Raw genomic sequence first — 6052 nt, forward strand, 5'->3', positions numbered from 1 at the left:
ACGGCGAGGCAGCAACGATCTGGTCCCTGGGCCTCCTGCTGTACCACCTGGTCGTGGGGAAGCACCCGTTCAGGAGGGGCCAGGAGATCATCTGGGGACGGATCTTGTTCCCACAACGGCTCTCTCAAGGTGGATCCTCATCTCTGGGCAGGGGGGAATAGCAGTGCTGGGAGACAGCAGCGGGGTCGTGAGCATCCTGCTCTGGCAGCTGCTGAGGAGGTGGCACAAGTCCTGCTCTCCTGCTCTCCTCTAAACAGTAAATCCATGGGGAAGTTTAGGCACAACCCTGGGTACACCCAGCATGGCCTGGGCACGGGAAAGGGAGGAGGGGGGGAGGCAACTTCTGCAACGTACTGGTGATTTCTGGTTTCTCTCTTCAGAGTGCCAAGATGTTATTAAGAGGTGTTTGTCCATGCAACCGTTGGACAGGCCATCCTTAGGAAGACCTTTTCCACGATCCTTGGATTCAGGGTGTTCATCTGCCCTAGAAGATGGGAGAGATCCATGGGCACAGCTGGATCCAGGAGCCTGGCAGGTAACAGCTGCACACATCTCTTGGCAATCAGTGGCAAAGCAAACCAGAGTGCCTGTAGCTCTGAGCAGGGATCATCAGAAGGGAGCATGCAGCTCTTGGGCTGGAGCTGAGCTGGAGACTTGGTGTGGCAAGCACTGGTGGCCACCATCCACCCTGGGTTTCCTTGTCTGGTTCACTCATGGCTGGGGCCCTGGGCAGAACACTGACAGCCTGGTCTGGCCCCCAGGGAAGGAGAAGGAGCCCCTGGAGAAGCTGTTCCAGGTGGGGCAGCTGCTGGGGACACTAAGGACAACCTCAATGATGACAATCTCTTCCTCAGCCTGGCCAGCTGAAGATGATGGACTGGATTCTGGCACCTTCTTCACAGACACACTCCACACCCAATTTGTGGGTGAGTCCACAGCCAGGGGGATGCTCCCAGCTCTGGGCACAGCATAGCCTGGCTGGGCACCAAAGATTTCCCCAATTGCTGGGGCAGATGCAATGAATTCTTCAGTTGGCTGCCAAGCTGCTTTTTGGCTCTGGGCAGCTGCTGAGGGGCTGGATGTGCCATGGCTGGCTGCAGGCTGGGCACAGTCCTGCCCTCCTGCTCTGCTCCCAGAGGCAGCAGTGATTGGGAGGTTTGTGCCCAGCTCTGGGCACGGCCAGCATGGCCTGGGCACGGTGGGAGCTGGGACAAGGGGGACAGGAGCCTTCAGCTGACGGGCGGTTTCTGGTTTCTCTCCTTGCAGCCGGGCTCTGCAGATGCTGAGGCTGCTCTGGGCTCTGCCAGGGCTCTGCTGGGCTCAGCCCTGGGCACGGCTGGGCCCGCTCTGCCCTCACATGGCTCTGACAGCTTTGCATCAGACGAGCCCATTCCGAGCACAGCGCCTGAGCTTTGTGCTTCTGCAGGTGAGGGAGACTCTCCTGCAGGCCAAGACATTGCAGTTAGGGACACACGTCCAGTTGGCAAGAACCCAAACTCTCCACAGTCCCAGCTGAACGCCTGGATCTCCACAGGATGTTTAGTCTGTCCCACTTGTCATTCCTTTTTGGTTAGAATTGTGCAATTGCACTTTCTTCCTCCTCTAGAAGTGCCACGAGTGGGAAAAACCTGGCGAGGGGGCCGTGTTCCTAAGGCAGTGCAGTCTGGAGCTGATGGATGGAGAATTGCCCTTCTGCACTTCCAAACCAAGCAAAAAGCCGTAAGTGGGACTTTGTGTCTTTAAGAAGCCTCTGACAGTTTCAAAGGGAACGTGCAGCTCATTCACAGGCTGAGAAGGAAGGGCATCTTCTAAAAGATTTGGGCGGTGACAGAGTTGAGATTGCCAGTCCTGCCAGGAGCTGGCAGGGCACAAAGCAATTTCTTCTTGCTTCCCACCAATTTCACCACAATTTAAAAGAACAGTATTGGAAACAAATCCCAAAATCTTTTTTAAAAAGGTTACAGAGGCCAGTAAGATGCATCAATGCCATTGACTCTCATTTGCAAAGTGAATAACTGAGTTTTCTGTTGCAAAAGATCAGTTACCTCTTAAAGTTACAGAAGATTTTTCACTGCACACTTGGGTTTTGCTTTTATCTTTCACATTTTATAGAGGTTTTTTTCTTTTCTTTTTCCTTAAAACAGAAAATATGCCATAAAAGAGCAGCGTCCTCTGCTCCTGGTTCCCGTGTTGAGCATCTCCTTCCCGCTGGCTGAGCTGCTCAGGCAGAGCCCGGCAGCTCCTGGCCCTGCAGGGCTGAGGCTTTTCCCCATTGCTGGGCACAGACTGATGGAGCAGCACTGCAGAGCACGGGGACACACAGAGGGACCAGGAGCAGCTGCCTTTGTCCACCTGGAGCTCCAAGGGCCAAACTCTGAGCAGACAGGGCTGGAAGGGACTGACAGGCTCCCTGTTTGCTGTGCTGCCCCACTTGTGCCCGGCCCAGCTCTGTGTGGGGCAGAGGGAGAACAAGGGACAGCTTCCCCTCTGACCCCAGGGCTTTGGACACTGTCAGCACCAGCTGCTCCAGCCACCGTCTCTGCTGGCACTGACAACAACACCCAAATTGTGGCTGATCCCGAGGGAGCAGCAGCAGGTCCTGGATCTGATCCCTGACTCTGGGGCAGGGCTGGACAAATGACCCCCACAGCAGCAGCAGCAGCAGCAGCAGCAGCAGCAGCAGCAGCAGCAGCAGCACATGGACCTGACTTTCAGCACAGCCCCTGCCACTCTTCCCTCCCGTGTGCAGTGGTGTCACAGCAGCCTGGGCCACCTGGGAGCCCCCAGGGCCAGCAGGGACTGGAGATGGCAGCCCTGGGCTCCTGGAGGTTGTGCAAGGAACAGAGGTGGGGACTCCCTGTCCATGTGGAGCTTCCAGATGGAAAAGGCTGCTGTGAGCAGGCAGCTCCAAGGGCACAGAAAGGAGGGGCTGGAGCCCCTGATCTGTGCCAGTTCCACAATCCTGGGCAGCAGCCACCGAGCACAGGGGGAACAGAGGGCACAGCAAGAGGGACAAAACCAGTCAGGGTCAGAGAGACTGGGAAGAGCCAGAGCTGGGAGCAGGAACAGCTGCTCCATTGCACCCTTGGAGAAAGCTCTTGGCTGGTTCAAAGTGCTGAAAGGTGTGAAGGGCAGGGAGGAGAGCACAGCAAACAATGCTCCTGTTTCCACAGCCTCCCCTCTCAGTGTCCCGGGAGGAATTGGATGAACTGTGTTCTCTCTGAGTCATCTCGTTCAGCATGAGCAGCTCAGCACCAGGAGCTAAAGGAGCTGAAGCCTTAGGCCACAAGAGCTGACCAAGAGGGAACTTTTGACCAAAGTAATGCTGCCAACATGGACCTAGCTGAATGCAGCAGATGGAATCCTTTCTGTAGGGAAAGACCTCTGAGCTCATCCAGTCCAGCCATTCACCCAGCAGTGTCAAGTTTAGCACTAAACCCAGTCCTGAAGTGCCAAGGCCTGAGTGAGGCCTGAACAACAGGCCCTGAGCCAAAGGTGACCTCTCGATGGACCTTCCAACCAAAGGTTATCTTTGTATCCACTCATTCCTGAAATATGCAGGATCAGTAGCATTGTGATAGATGTATCCACTCCTTAGGGAAACATGGATTGACCTTTTTGCATTTAAAACCAGACAAGGCCACGAAATCTGACATCTGGCCTTGTTTGGGGCTGTATGGTCAAAGTCAGCTCCCTTGGGTCCTCCTTGAGCCCTGGCCAGGCTTTGGGAGGGACCCAAGAGGAGAATGAAAGCAGCTGTTCCCTCACTAGAAGTGCTGTCAGTTTGTTTATTCAGCACTATCAAAGCATCCAAAAATTGCATCTCAGAAAAAGAAAAGAACTTGTGGGTTTGGGAAGACAAGGATGGATTTTGTTGACAGCACATTGGAAACAGCACCAACAGAAGGAAGAATCGGTTTTGGAACACTCCCACATGGAGTGACAGAGGAGGGTTTAAATCTTGAGCTTGGGTTCATTTCTTCAAGTGAAATAGAATATTATTATTCATAATAATGGTTATATAAAAATATAACATGATCTTTTTTTTTTTAGATATCATTAAAAATTGATAATGTGAAATAATGCTGACAATGCTAATATGTCAGCTTTGGCTGCTCACTGTGACACTAAATACCCTACAGAAAAGGACTAGCCAAGACCCAAACATCAGTGGTAAACTTTGCAAATTGTATAGAAGGAATAAAGGAGGAAGGGATGAAATTGGCTATTTTTATGGGGTTTGCTGGTACTGTGATGTGGAATGCTTTGTGTGTTCCTGTGAAAAATGCAGTGAATAAGACATAAGGGTTTTTCATATACCAGATTATCCACAAGCTGCAGGATTGGTTGAACAGATGAAGGGATTGTTAAAAGAGTAGTTGAAGATATGAGGAGATTGGGAACCTGTCCCAGTGGAGAACCCATCTCCCAGATGTGCTCCATGCCCTTAACAGTGGGCCCACTGGGAAATGGAAACCCCCTGGCTGTGCATGGCTGCACCCAATTTGCAAATACAGCCATGGACAGTGACACTGTGACTGCCTGGGAAATTATTCCGGGTGTGATGGCCCCTGACAGGGCCACCCCAGAGGCTGCAGGGCTGGGCCTTCATGCACTGGAATTAATTAGGATAAATCAGAAGCAAATGAGACTTAACAATACAGGAACAGGAATTCAGATTCTGCCAGGACACTTTGGTTTGATAACTGCTTGCTGGAGCTTGGCCTTACAAAGTGTTCATGTCATGGAAGGAAGAACTGATGCAGATTATCTAGGAGAAATTTAAGTAATTCGGTTAAGTAATAGTGAACAAGATTGGATTATTCAACCCCATGGCGGGGTGGCACAGTTACTGATACTGCAGTTTTAACAACAATTGTGAAAGAAGGAGACCAACCTCAAATCCACCTCTGTTTGTAGAGACAGAGGGTTTGGATGCAGCAGTCCTAATAATGGAGCCAGAGTGTGGGTCCAGAGGCCAAATGGCCCTCCCAGGCCAGCTGAAGGAACAGCTCTGGGGAAAGACAACACTGTTTGAATCCTGAAACCTGGGCAGAAGCAATGGGAATGTGTCCCTGCAGCCAAGTGCTGTGTGCCAGAACAAGTGGATGTTATGGGATATTGTTTTACAGATCCTGCCAGACCAAATCTCTCTGTTTGCCCCAACGCCCCCTTTGGAAAATGCTCTGATCCACGGGGCTCCATGTGAAGGCTGATGTGACACTGAGGGACCTCCACACAAATTCCATCCAGGAGCCTGGGGGCCCCTCAGGAGCTGGGACCTGGCGTCTCTCCAGCCCGAGGGGAAAGGACCCCACCAAGCCTTGTCACCCACAGGCAGTGCAGTAAAGCTGGACAGCAAAGGACCTTGGGGACATTAGTGTGGAATTAAAAAGGCATCAGCTCCATGGACAAAAGAATTATTGTTCTTAACCCGAATGAGATTGAGGAAAAAGAATGAATAACCTTGTCACTAAAGTACTGTCTTGTTCAAGTTGTGTCTTGAGAGTCAGCCAGAATCTTTGCTTGCCAGAAACACCTCTAGAGTTTCTCCAAGGGATGAGTCATGAAATTCTTATGAAAATTTAAAGATCAAAGTAACCAAAACACTCAGTTTACCTAATCGCTGGAAATGTTGTCAACTGATGTTGGGAGGAATGGGGTTCCCTTGGAGGGCCCACTCAGTGGGGCGGCCAGAACTCTGTCACTGGGCTCTGACTCATAACTCATAACAGAAACTGCGCTGTGGAACAAGGGAATACAATTACCAGTTTTACAGGATTCACTATGATTTCCCTTCAGGAGAAACCAAACCCTGTTACAGTTAGAGGCCACAATGTGAAAGGATTTCTGTGCTTTATCATCACTCCCAATGTCAGTAGAACTCGGGGTGCTGGAGCTGGTCAGGGTCAGTGTTACAGCACTCCCAGCTGCAGGGCCACTGTGAAACTCCTGTGTCCCGAAGGCACCAGGGACACAGCAGGAGCACAGGGAGGAGCCCTGGATCCATCAGCAGCCCACAGTGGGAAACAGGAAATCAGACCTTTGGTAC

General features: G+C 51.7%; 1 long non-coding RNA gene across 2 annotated transcripts; it reads left to right on the forward strand.

Annotated features, from left to right (window-relative positions):
• The first annotated feature begins 443 nt into the window (after positions 1–443).
• On the forward strand, positions 444–1719 carry LOC148218847 (uncharacterized). 2 transcript variants are annotated; one of them, XR_015800054.1, is made up of 3 exons: positions 444–535; positions 762–926; positions 1607–1719. It is a non-coding gene; the product is annotated as an uncharacterized LOC148218847 (long non-coding RNA). The 2 variants fall into 2 exon arrangements; XR_015800053.1 differs by lacking the exon at positions 1607–1719 and adding an exon at positions 1267–1402.
• Positions 1720–6052: the final 4333 nt, after the last annotated feature.

This window comes from Sturnus vulgaris, unplaced genomic scaffold, assembly GCF_052056855.1.
Source record: "Sturnus vulgaris isolate bStuVul1 unplaced genomic scaffold, bStuVul1.hap1 Scaffold_157, whole genome shotgun sequence".
NCBI lineage: Eukaryota > Metazoa > Chordata > Aves > Passeriformes > Sturnidae > Sturnus > Sturnus vulgaris.